The following is a 12,615-nucleotide window of genomic DNA, read 5'->3' on the forward strand; positions in this document are numbered from 1 at the left end:
AGGTGAACCATGGTGTTGTGCCGAACCATCCACATTATTTTGACAAAAGCACCAAGACTGTTGAGAATGTCTGGTCTGTTTTAAGAAATGAGCCAAAGCAATTGAGAAGGATCTTTGCCATTTCTGTGGCACTGACTGTTTATATGGAAAAGGAATTTAGTTTTTAAACATGAGTGAACAGTTTTGGGAGAGATATGAGCTTTTGCAAGTGAGCTATAGTGTTGTGCTGAACTGTAAGACTGTTTTGCCAAATGAACTTAGAGTTTTGAGAATATAATTTCTGTTTCAAAAAATGAGCCAAACCAATGGAGAAAAACTGTAATTTAATTTCCTTGTTATATATGGATAGATAGATAGATAGATAGATAGATAGATAGATAGATAGATAGATAGATAGATAGATAGATAGATAGACGGATGGACGGATGGACAGATAGATAGATAGATAGATAGATAGATAGATAGATAGATAGATAGATAGATAGATAGATAGATGGATGGATGGATGGATGGATGGATGGATGGACAGACAGATAGATAGATAGATAGACAGACAGACAGACAGAGATAGATAGATAGATAGATAGATAGATAGATAGATAGATAGATAGATAGATAGATAGATAGATAGATAGATAGATAGATAGATAGATAAATGGATGGATGGATGGATGGATGGATGGATGGATGGATGGATGGATGGACAGACGGATAGATAGATAGATAGATAGACAGACAGACAGATAGATAGATAGATAGATAGATAGATAGATAGATAGATAGATAGATAAATGGATGGATGGATGGATGGATGGACAGACGGATAGATAGATAGATAGATAGACAGACAGACAGACAGACAGATAGATAGATAGATAGATAGACAGACAGACAGACAGACAGATAGATAGATAGATAGATGGATGGATGGATGGACAGACGGATAGATAGATAGATAGATAGACAGACAGACAGACGGGCGGACGGATGGACGGATAGATAGATAGATAGATAGATAGATAGATAGATAGATGGATGGATGGATGGATCTTTAGATAGATAGATGGATAGATGAACAGATGGATGGATGGATGGATGGATGGATGGATCATCAAGGCAGCTCATCAGGTTTTGGAGCAGATCTGTGTTTCTGACCCTGTAAAGTCATCTGCATTGCTCAAGTCTTTTATCAGTGATGTTCCCTGCTGTTCAGACACAACACACACTCCATCACTGTCACTCACTGTGAGTGTGTGTGAGCGTGACATCATATTACCATGCTTCAGTTTATTGTGATTAACAATCAGGCTTTACGGTGTGTGTGAGATTGCTAACTGCCCAGGGCTTAACGCTATCGTTTGGGGAGTGTTAAGGCTGTTAAAACACCTGTTTAACCACAGCGTGTGTGTGTGTGTGTGTGTGTGTGTGTGTGTGTGTGTGTGTGTGATCGCTGTATCAAGACATCACGCTCAGCCCTCCGGCTGTTCCTGTAGACACAGGAGATCCCAGCGCACCTGCTCTAGTGCCAAAACACACACATACATGCACTCTTTCTCTCTCTCACACACACACACACACACACACACACACACACACACACACACACACACACACACCTTTCTCTCTGTCTCTAGTCTACATTTATTATGTCCATAATGCCAATAATTTCACGAATATCAACATGCTGTTGTTTACGAAAGACAATCATTTCAAACTCAGTTTGAGTTGCATTTACAATATTCCACTTTCAGTGCTTTATAAGTGCAAACATACCAGAAAGGGATGCAACTATCGGCAAAATACTGTTGACACGGAGCATAAATCATTAATTAATCTATAGTGCTTTTATACAAGATAGATTATTTCAAAACTGATTCAAAAACAGATCAATTTAACTTTAAATTGGTTTATTTAGAACAGTCACAAGTAAAAGAAGGTTTTAGACACTTTACTGCTCAAATGACAAACATTTATGAATGGAAGAAATAATATAAGTTCTTTAACTAAAATCAAGCTTCATATTTCTGCTTTGAAATCCTCCAGACTGCAATCATAAGTGCATTACTGTGAATGTGATTCAATTATGTTCTTTTGTGATCAACAGCAGTTTAATTGAACTGGAATATTCCTTTAAAGAAGAACAAAAGCGAGACAAATTCTGATGTGCGACGGCCTGAATCTGTTAAACATTTGTTTAAGGGTTGATATTCTATGATTTTTCTGTTTTACAAAATATGCTTGAATATTATTAATAGTACTTCTGTTCAGTCTAACATTGTTCAAAGGAGATGTTTGATCTTTCGTTGAATTCTGGGGGGAATTTAGTGTTTTTTGCCCATGTTTTTTTTTTGTAATTACTCACCATATTTGTTTTTTGGCTTCTTTTCTCTGACTACAAACCTCTTCAATCCTTTCCTGAGATCATAAACAAAGACTTTGAGTGATTTTTGGCTTCTGGCAGGTGTTGATAAGTGTCATTGTGTCACCGCTTCAAAAATGACTTGGGAATTAAAAGTTCTTTTGCTATTTTTCTTTAACGCTCTCCTTTATTTGTAAGAGATCTGAACTGCAAACTACTGTGAGAAGTTCACCAGTTAAAAGTTTGTCATGTGCATATCCTGTTTCCTGTGGGTGTGAAGAAAGGCTGTTGATGTGTGTGTGATTGACTTCGACAGTGAGACAGCAGCGTCTAGCAATCTGAAATCCAGCAGCAATTAGGCCTGAGCAGTACTGACTATTGATGTGTTAAGATTTTGTTGGCTATGCTCTTTTTATTTAGACATTAGTTTTCCTAAACCTAACCTTAAAATGATTTAATAGCATTTAAATGTCAAGCCGATATCTGTTCACACTATGTGTTTCAAAGAACTGAATCAATGATTCGTTTGTCATTAATCAAATATAATTAAGTTATGTCAACTTATGTTTTTACAGTACTTTACTTTAAAGGGTTGGTTCACCCAAAAATGAGATTTCTGTCATTAATTACTCACCCTCATGTCGTTCCACACCCCTAAGACCTTCGTTCATCTTCAGAACACAAATTAAGATATTTTTGATGAAATCCGATGGCTCAGTGAGGCCTGCATTGACAGCAAGATAATTAACACTTTCAGACGCCCAGAAAGCTACTAAAGACATATTTAAAACAGTTCATGTGACTACAGTGGTTCAACCTTAATGTTACGAAGAGACTTTTTGTGCACCAAAAAACAAAATAACGACTTTATTCTAGTGATGGGCGATTTCAAAACACTGCTTCATGAAGCTTCGAAGCTACGAATCGTTTGTTTTGAATCAGTGGTTTGGAGAGTGTATCAAACTGCCAAAGGCCTCACTGAGCCATCAGATTTTATCAAAAATATCTTAATTTGTGTTCTGAAGATGAACGATGGTCTTATGGGTCTGGAACGACATGAGGGTGAGTAATTAATGACAGAAATTTTATTTTTTATATAATTTATAAGTTATGTATACAAGATTCAACTCAAAGTCTGCAGAAGAGGATTAGGGCCAAGCAATAATAAAAAAATAAAACCATCTCGAGATTAAAGTTGTTAAATTTCAAGAAAAAAGTCGAGATAAAATGTTGAGAATAAAGTCATTAAATTATGAGAAAAAAGTCGTTAAATTATGAGAACAAATTCGTTAAATTATGAGAAAAATGTCGTTAAATTTTGAGAAAAAAGTCGAGATAAAATGTTGAGAATAAAGTCATTAAATTAACGAATTTATTCTCGTAATTTAACGAATTTGTTCTCGTAATTTAATGACTTTTTTCTCATAATTTAATGAGTTTATTCTCGTAATTTAATGAGTTTATTCTCAACATTTTATCTTGACTTTTTTCTCGAAATTTAACGAGTTTGTTCTCGTAATTTAACGACTTTTTTCTCGTAATTTAATGACTTTATTCTCAACATTTTATCTCGACTTTTTTCTCGGAATTTAACGAGTTTATTCTAAACATTTTATCTAGACTTTTTTCTCGAAATTTAACGACATTTTTCTTATAATTTAACAAATTTGTTCTCGTAATTTAACGACTTTTTTCTCGTAATTTAATGACTTTATTCTCAACATTTTATCTCGACCTTTTTCTCGGAATTTAACTAGTTTTTTCTTGTAATTTAACAACTTTAATCTCGAGATGGTTTTATTTTTTTATTATTGCTTGGCCCTAATTCTCTTCCGTACAAAGTCAGTTTAATATAATTACAAATTTAAGGCAGCAACCGAACTTAAGTTTTTAAGTTGAAAGGTAGACATTTTATCTCGACTTTTTTCTCAAAATTTAACGAGTTTGTTCTCGTAATTTAACGAGTTTATTCGAAACATTTTATCTCGACTTTTTTCTCGAAATTTAACGAGTTTGTTCTCGTAATTTAACGACTTTTTTCTCGTAATTTAATGACTTTATTCTCAACATTTTATCTCGACTTTTTTCTCGGAATTTAACGAGTTTATTCTAAACATTTTATCTAGACTTTTTTCTCGAAATTTAACGACATTTTTCTTATAATTTAACAAATTTGTTCTCGTAATTTAATGACTTTTTTCTCGTAATTTAATGACTTTATTCTCAACATTTTATCTCGACCTTTTTCTCGAAATTTAAAGAGTTTTTTCTCGTAATTTAACAAGTTTATTCTCAACATTTTATTTCGACTTTTTTCTCGAAATTTAACGAGTTTTTTCTCGAAAATTAACAACTTTAATCTCGAGATGGTTTTATTTTTTTATTATTGCTTGGCCCTAATCCTCTTCCGTACAAAGTCAGTTTAATATAATTACAAATTTAAGGCAGCAACCGAACTTAAGTTTTTAAGTTGAAAGGTAGACATTTTATCTCGACTTTTTTCTCGAAATTTAACGAGTTTGTTCTCGTAATTTAACGAGTTTATTCGAAACATTTTATCTCGACTTTTTTCTCGAAATTTAACGACATTTTTCTCATAATTTAACAAATTTGTTCTCGTAATTTAACGACTTTTTTCTCGTAATTTAATGACTTTATTCTCAACATTTTATCTCGACCTTTTTCTCGGAATTTAACTAGTTTTTTCTTGTAATTTAACAACTTTAATCTCGAGATGGTTTTATTTTTTATTATTGCTTGGCCCTAATTCTCTTCCGTACAAAGTCAGTTTAATATAATTACAAATTTAAGGCAGCAACCGAACTTAAGTTTTTAAGTTGAAAGGTAGACATTTTATCTCGACTTTTTTCTCAAATTTAACGAGTTTGTTCTCGTAATTTAACGAGTTTATTCGAAACATTTTATCTCGACTTTTTTCTCGAAATTTAACGAGTTTGTTCTCGTAATTTAACGACTTTTTTCTCGTAATTTAATGACTTTATTCTCAACATTTTATCTCGACTTTTTTCTCGGAATTTAACGAGTTTATTCTAAACATTTTATCTAGACTTTTTTCTCGAAATTTAACGACATTTTTCTTATAATTTAACAAATTTGTTCTCGTAATTTAATGACTTTTTTCTCGTAATTTAATGACTTTATTCTCAACATTTTATCTCGACCTTTTTCTCGAAATTTAAAGAGTTTTTTCTCGTAATTTAACAAGTTTATTCTCAACATTTTATTTCGACTTTTTTCTCGAAATTTAACGAGTTTTTTTCTCGAAAATTAACAACTTTAATCTCGAGATGGTTTTATTTTTTTATTATTGCTTGGCCCTAATCCTCTTCCGTACAAAGTCAGTTTAATATAATTACAAATTTAAGGCAGCAACCGAACTTAAGTTTTTAAGTTGAAAGGTAGACATTTTATCTCGACTTTTTTCTCGAAATTTAACGAGTTTGTTCTCGTAATTTAATGAGTTTATTCGAAACATTTTATCTCGACTTTTTTCTCGAAATTTAACGACATTTTTCTCATAATTTAACAAATTTGTTCTCGTAATTTAATGACTTTTTTCTCGTAATTTAATGACTTTATTCTCAACATTTTATTTCGACTTTTTTCTCGAAATTTAAAGAGTTTTTTCTCGAAATTTAACAACTTTAATCTCGAGATGGTTTTATTTTTTTATTATTGCTTGGCCCTAATCCTCTTCCGTACAAAGTCAGTTTAATAGAATTACAAATTTAAGGCAGCAACCGAACTTAAGTTTTTAAGTTGAAAGGTAGATATTTTTTTACAGTTTACAGAAGCGTATCCTTTACTAAAAAAAAACCTATGAAAGCTTGTTTCCGCCATGAAATAAAAAATAAAATATACCCTTGGAAAAACGAACATACTGGTTAAGGAATAAAAGTAAAGTGTTTTACAGAATTTGGCCTTTATCAGTTTTATGGAAGACACTTCGATAGAACAGATGGACTCTTTTTTTGATTGAGGTCCTACACTGTAACAATACCCCGTATTTAAATATACCATGTATATAACATTACCCTGCACCCATCTTATTATAATTTTTGTATTTTTGTTTTTATGCTTATTTTAAGTAATTTATAATTTCTTTTCCCTTTTTTCTCGTCTTGTGTATCATGACATGTATAATGTGTTTTTTACCATCTTGTATTGTTTTATGTTGCAGTTCAAAAATGAAATATTAAAAAAAATAAATAAATAAAAAGGGTAATTGCGACTTTTTATCTCACAATTTTGATTTTTTTTCTCGCAATTGCAAGATATAAACTCACATTTGCAAGTTATAAAGTCAAAATTGATATATGATATAAATTGAATTGTGAGATATAAACTCGCAACTGCATGTTATAATGTCCAGTTGAGAAAAAACTCAGTTCAAATTGCGTGTTAAAAAGTCAGAATTGCGTGATAAAAACTCACAATTGTGAGAAAAAAGTCAGAATTATGAGATAAAAAGTCACAATTACCTTTTTTTTATTTAGGGGCAGAAACAAGCTTCCATAAAAACACTTTAATTATGGTTAAAGTTTTGTTTGTTTGTTTGTGTGAAAATTTTAGCTATATTGCCCAGCCCTACTAGCTTTATTCTTCATGCATATTGTATATTGTACATACTCTAATGAGAGTTAGTTGACATGTAGTTGCAAAAATTACTTATAATTAGTAGAATGTCTAAAGTGGACCATTGAAATAAAACGTAACCTTTTCCGTTTATATGTTTGTGTGTCTCTGTTTTCCAGGCAGTAAACACTCATTAGTGATGAAAGCGGTCCACAGGGCTCGTTCAGTCAGTCGGACAGATGTTTGCTGCTCTCTTTACAATGAGAAACCCAACCCATACAACATGCTCGCTCACAGGTACAAAAGCACAGAGTGATTTTCGGCTCAAATTCATTTTCAAAAGACGTCAAAGTCATAACACAAAGGAGAATTCTGAAGCAAAAGCATTCTAAAAATGAAGATTCCAATTAGAACACAAAAGGGTTTTATGGTTTGAATAGAACTTTTTAAAGCAACTTTTTGTCAGCAAATTTCTTTACTGGTGCTCTGAAAGCACCAGTAGGAAGTCTGGATGTGTATTAGTCACTCAGATCTGTGGAAACAATAGAAATCTGATCTAAGATTGGCATAAAGAGGTTCTCTGTGGTTTGGAGCTGCTCTCGTTGTGGAACAGTGACAGATCAGTTGAGTGTCTCTCTAATGGCTGATGGATTCGCTTTGACTGAGCAGTTCTGGATCAGTTTTGTTTCGCTTTATGAGAACACATTAGCTAGATGTGATTAGATCGCCCAGAGGAAAATATTATTGCTCAGAGGTTGCTCTTTTATAGCTCAATGTTCTCAGATGTGTTGCAATTTGAGTATCAGCTGTGTTTTAAAGTTGATTCTGATGGATAAAAACAGACAGTTTGTTGAACAGAGTGTAGAAATAATACATAATACTTTGCATGGAGAAAGAATGCCTCTTTTAAGACCATCAAAATTGTTGATATGTGATATTATTTCCAAGATAATTAAGCATATTAACAATAAAAAAGTCAGATAATGAACACAAGTAGCAAAAAATGTAGCCTAATGAAAAATTACACAGTAAATGAAAAGATTATATATTTCTTCATTCATTGCACAGTATTTATACATCATGCTAGTATGTTTATACAAACACAATAAAATTGTTTTACATTATTTTTACTGTCTTTACAGTTTTATTTGCATTCTTGGCTCAATTGTAAAAAACACTTTATGCCGAAATGTTTCTATATAAGGAGAAATGTCTACATTATTGCATAATACTTAAATTTTTAACACATTATTAAATTTTTTTTAGTGAAAAATTTGTTTATGAGCTGTTTAATTCATTAAAAATAAATTAAAACTAAATCCATCAAATGATCCCATGATGGGAGCCCCTAATATGTGACCCTGGACCACAAAACCAGTCAAAAGGGTCATTTTCTTTCTTTTTTTTTTTTTTAAACAAATGTATACATCTGTAAGCTTTCCATTGATGTATGGTTTGTTAGGATAGGACAATATTTGGATGAGATACAACTATTAGAAAATCTGGAATCTGAGGGAATATTGAGTATTGAGAAAATCACCTTCAAAGTTGTTCAAATGAAGTCCTTATCAATGCAAATTACTTACTTTAATATATATACAGTAGGAAATTTACAAAATATCTTCATGAAACATGATCTTTACTTAATATCCTAATCTTTTTTGGCACAAAAGAAAAATCAATCATTTTGACCCATACAATGTATTGTTGGCTATTGCTACAAATATACCCGTGCATCCAGGGTCACATACATGAAGCACCTGAAAGAAACCTTTACGGTTTTATAAGGTTCTCTCTAGTGTGTAGCAGACAGAATTGAGATAAAATAAAGATCTCATTTGTGATTTCTCTTTCTTAGACAGCAGGATTCTGGTCAAGGATTCAGTCTGATCTGCTAATGCAGTTCAGGAGCTCGTATGAATAAAGTATGTAAGAGAAAGAGTGCTGAACCCGCGCTCACCTGAGAATGATGGATTATTCCTCCAGTACACAGCCCTCGGTGCGTGTGTGTGTGTGTGTTAGTCTGTTGGGAACAGAAAGAACTGATGTGACATGAACCAGAACAAACAAGAGTGTTATGCACTCAACGGCCCAGTTCAGTGTGTGCATGTGTGTGTGAGAGAGAATGAGATTTAGATGGTGATTATGTTGTCAGTGTCATTGTGATGCACAGTACATGCTCAGCATTTTACATATATGCACACTTACATACTAAATCCTACAGTTATTGTCTTCTGTCTAATTACAGTTTTTCTCAGTCGCTTTGGTGCATTTCTCACATCACTCTTTACATTTGCACAACAGTTAGTTCAACCTCCACAACATTTAGTCATTTGTGCACATCATAGTAGCAGTTTCTCATTCCTTCGAACAAATTGCAAATGCTTTTGGACATGCATCAATTGCTTTCATACAACTCTCTGCTGTTTTATAACATTATCATTTGCTTATGTCATGTCAGTCAAAATTAACTATACTTGTGAATGCTGAATAGTCATTCCGTATAAAACTAATAGTCCTCATTTCATTGCTGCAGATGCAGTCATTACATACAAAAATGTTGAACTAGTTGTCAAAATCTGTCAAGCTAATTTTACACATTTTTTTTAAATCTTTTTTTCCTGAAAATGTCTCCTAAATTGAACAATTTCTCTCAAGTGAATCTCAACTTTCACTGATGAGAAGGGGTGTGTGAAGCATTAGTTGCAACCAATGATAAGCCACTTCTCTACAATCCCATAAACCCCCACTTTACAAGCATATACGAACCAAGCAGGACATAGTGTGTACCATTTCTACAATACTGTGACACAGAAGTGGAAGGTCAGCCTCATGGAAGAGGGGTGAGGGTGTGGGGAGGAAGGGGAAGGGGACAAAACAGGGGAAGAGGAAGAAGAGGCCAATAGGCAGATCCCTGATGAAATCAGGGCTACAATTGTGGATCATGTTGTCAATCACGGCCTCACAGTGGCTGAGGCTGGTCGAAGGGTGCAGCCAAATGTTGGGAGAACCACTGTAAATTCAATTATTCAAACATTTCGTTGGGAGAACAGGTGTGTATAAATGGACAGTAATTCAGCACTAAACAATCTGCACTACTGTCATCGTGTCATACATGAAGCTTGCAGTGGGACAAGAACTTGTCATTGTACATTTTACATTTAGACGTACAGCTTTACTGCATCACACATTTAGTGTATTGTAGTGTACAGTAGTGTTACAGTAAAGATTTGCCATATGTACTGCAATATTGTTTACAGTTGTGCACAGCTTTACCCAAAGGGAGTTTATGTTTGTTGCAAATAAGGGTGTATTTTTTTCTTTTGCACAATGCTGTGAACAAATTAGAATTGCAAAGAGCATATGCAGTAAAAATGTGAAACATACATATTCAGTGTCTTGTACTCAGTTACCTCACTAAATACAGTAATGTGTAACTTTACTGTATTTTTCAAATGGCTGTGCAAATAGTATATAGTGCTGTCTTGAGCATTTTCAGGTAGTGTCACCAAGATCTGACTTTTTTACATTGGAAAACATTGACAGAGTAAACTGTCATAATGAAAACATGACAAAGCCATTTGACTATCTTGTTCATAAACAATGGTGTCAGGACTTTTCATCTTGATGACATTGACACTTTCATTGACACGAATACTTGCTTTTGAGGAATGACCTATCCATTTTGAGCAAGTGACACACTTTTGCAGGTTATCAACTAGGTTTTGCAGTTTGTACTAATTGTTTTGAGAACTGCATTAACTGTTGTGCAAATGTAAATAGTGATGTGAGAAATGCACCAAAGCAACTGAGAAAAACTGTAATGCATGTGGTGTGTCCTTTTAGGCCTGTATGGACAAGCAAATATGTGAACACAAAAGATTCTTTCTACACAAGTGGAGCGTTTGATGGATAGCAATGCAGATCAATTTTCAGGGTGTGGAAAGAGACGGGTGAGTTTGAAATTAAGCAAAAAATACTGTGAATTAAATGCAATTAATTACGCAATATGCGTATGCTTTCTCTATGTCCTTGTGGGATTTGTGTTGTATTTAAATCAATTAATACTTTTATTCAGCAAGGATGCATTAAATTGATCAAAAAAGGCATTTATAATGTTACTAAATATTTTTAATTCAAATAAATGCTTAACATTCTATTCAAATAAAAATGTATCACAGTTTCCACAAAAATATTAAAAATATTGGTTGATTATGATTTCCCTTTTTTAACTTTAGTTAGTGTGTAATGTTGCTGTTTGATCATAAACAACATCTGCAAAGTTACAACGCTCAAAGTTTAATGCAAATGGAGATATTTTCTTTTACAGTAATCGCTTTTTAAGGACTACAACAAACGGCTGGTAGAGACTACAACAAGCTTCTTCCCAGGTTAGTGACATCACAAACCTTAAAATTTACATAAACCCCGCCCCTGAGAACACACAACAAAGGGGGCGGGGCCATGTTGGGCTGCTTTAGAGAAGAGGAAGAGTTGTTGTAGTAGAGTGTTGTTGTCATGCCGTCATTTTACGCCGGACTGCTTCACAAACGAGGGTCAATTCAACACAAAAGATCAACATGACGGCACATGCTAGTGGATGAGTTGAATCAACTCCACAGCAACTACATCAATTTATCCACTAACCATTCAGAAACGTCCAGTTTCATCCTAAAAGTTGTAACTTCTTCCTGAGTCTCTCCATCAGTGTCGACTCCGGTTTGAACAATGTAAGGCTGAACACCGTTACTGACAATCCTCATTTTGGCTGCGTGAGATTCTCCAGCTTTGTTGTTGTTGAGCTGTTAAAGCTCCGCCCTCTTCTGGAAAGGGGGCGGGAACAGCAGCTCATTTGCATTTAAAGGGACACACACAAAAACTGCATGTTTTTGCTCACACCCAAATAGGAGCAAATTTAACAAGCTATAATAAATGATCTAGCAATAATAAATTATACTTTTCAAACTCTTGTTAAGCTTTAGGTTCATGCCAATGCAAATGTCTTGTGTCCATGCTGAGAATGCAACACTTTTTTGCAATGTGTTATGTATTTCAGACACAACGAGACATAAAAATGAACTAGTGTGACTCAAAACACTTGCGTTCACATGCTTGCATGTGTATATTTTGCATTATGTTTCATGTCTGTCTGCTTTAATTTTTGGCTTTAGAAATATCACTAACCGTCCCTGTCTCTTTCTCTCTCTCTCTCTCTCTCTCTCTCTGCTTGTCTCTCGCTCATTTAAAATGGGAGCAGTTTCAAATAGTTGCCTCATCCCTGAATGACTACACAAAGAACCTGTCCTTAAATAATCTCTCTTTCTCCCACAAACACACACCCTGCCTTTTCTTTTTATCCTTCCACACCATCCTCTTTATCATTTCATCTTTTTCTTCTGTCACTCGTTCTGGAGTTTAATGATTTCACTCACCGTAGCGTTTAGATTTCAGAGCGTGTGTTTCCTCTGGAAGATTCCTTCACTTCCACACACACACACACACACACACACACACACACACACACACACACACACACAGAGAGAGAGAAAGAAAGCTCATTAGTTTTGGGCCTGAGCTGCTGTTAATTAAATAAATTCTGGGTTATAGTGTGTGTGTGTGTAGAGGATTGTGTAATGTAGAGGGCGTCCCTGCCTGCGGAG

The 12,615-nt window shown here is 33.9% G+C and overlaps 1 long non-coding RNA gene across 2 annotated transcripts; it reads left to right on the forward strand.

Annotated features, from left to right (window-relative positions):
* Positions 1–7,090: 7,090 nt before the first annotated feature.
* LOC125252083 lies at positions 7,091–11,342 on the forward strand. Of its 2 annotated transcripts, none has more exons than XR_007181146.1 (3): positions 7,091–7,252; positions 10,802–10,908; positions 11,286–11,342. It is a non-coding gene; the product is annotated as an uncharacterized LOC125252083 (long non-coding RNA). The 2 variants fall into 2 exon arrangements; XR_007181145.1 differs by lacking the exon at positions 11,286–11,342 and adding an exon at positions 8,814–8,954 and having other exon boundaries at positions 10,802–11,046.
* The last annotated feature ends 1,273 nt before the right edge of the window (positions 11,343–12,615 follow it).

The sequence above is a fragment of the Megalobrama amblycephala genome, linkage group LG18 (genome assembly GCF_018812025.1).
Source record: "Megalobrama amblycephala isolate DHTTF-2021 linkage group LG18, ASM1881202v1, whole genome shotgun sequence".
Taxonomy (NCBI): domain Eukaryota; kingdom Metazoa; phylum Chordata; class Actinopteri; order Cypriniformes; family Xenocyprididae; genus Megalobrama; species Megalobrama amblycephala.